The sequence below is a fragment of the Stegodyphus dumicola genome, chromosome X1, assembly GCF_044657685.1.
Source record: "Stegodyphus dumicola isolate Sdum_Otavi_A_Nest chromosome X1, ASM4465768v1".
Taxonomy (NCBI): Eukaryota; Metazoa; Arthropoda; class Arachnida; order Araneae; family Eresidae; genus Stegodyphus; species Stegodyphus dumicola.
The window spans coordinates 204,128,250-204,129,374 of record NC_140780.1 but is presented as its reverse complement, the minus strand read 5'-3'; the positions used below and the strand labels follow the sequence as shown (position 1 = coordinate 204,129,374).

The 1,125-nt window shown below is 34.4% G+C and overlaps 1 non-coding gene across 1 annotated transcript; it reads left to right on the top strand.

Annotated features, from left to right (window-relative positions):
• The first annotated feature begins 564 nt into the window (after nucleotides 1-564).
• Nucleotides 565-637, top strand: TRNAA-CGC (transfer RNA alanine (anticodon CGC)). The gene has a single exon. It is a non-coding gene; the product is annotated as a tRNA-Ala (tRNA).
• The last annotated feature ends 488 nt before the right edge of the window (nucleotides 638-1,125 follow it).

Genomic DNA, 1,125 nt, shown 5'->3' with positions numbered 1-1,125 from the left:
TGAACTAAACTTATAAAACTGAAATGTGAGTTTTCTCATCTCCCGAAGTGCACCGCGCTTATTTCATTGTCTTGAAAGCACATATAATTGCAGCGCAAATAATTCGCTGCTCTTCTAAAGAGTATTGTTGAAGATAAACATAAATAACAAAATGCTCCATTGTTATTCTAACATATGTGCTTTTGGGATAATTTTAACGAAATAATTTCTTAAAACATAATTCAACCATTATTTATTCATAAAACTCTTCAGTTAATAAATTAGATATCTTAACTTGGTTTATAAGGTATTTTCCCCTCCTTCTTAGCATGCCTTCGTGGTGTAATGGTCAGCACGCTCGGGGCGTATTCGAGAGGTCCGTGGTTCGATTCCCGGCGAGGGTATTGCTAATTTTTCATCTTCTCATGTTTTGAAATAACCTAATGCCTCTACACTGGCGCCCGAACTAAAAAAAGTAGTGGATGATGATTCTCCACCACCAACATTTGGCTGTTGGGTTCCCTAATCCCAAGTCGCCCTTTAAAAGGGGAAGTATATAAGGCATTTCTCTCGCCTTCTTAGCATGCCTTCGTGGTGTAGTGGTTAGCACACTCGGCGCGCATTCGAGAGGTCCTTGGTTCAAATCCCAGTGAGGGCAATGCTCATTTTTCACGTCTCTCAGCAGCAAAAATTCTAATGTCTCTACAGGTTTTTAAACAAGTTTTACCCGCTTCACCTCAAACATTTTTTTAGCTTTTGAATTTTCTTTTACAAATAAATTAAGAAAACAAATGCTTGTGTTATAACTAGAATAACTAGACGATAAAAAACCTCATCAGATACATCTTTTAAATGAGATGAGCTTTATTAATTTGAAATCAGTGCTAAATTATTTTATTGTCGAAATTCGTCTGTTTTAAAATTTAAGTTGGCTTGCATATCTTATAGATTTAAATGCTTTACTTATTTAGTTTCATTACGTCAGGAATATATTTCTTACAGAAATTACAGAAAACCAAAATTTTATCAAAATGGACAATCCGCATAAAAAAAGAGCTTGACTTAAGTTTCATCTCTTACTCTTTAGGCCTCGATTAGCAAAAAATTAATAATTTATGATTACGAAGAGTAAATAAGATGTTTTCT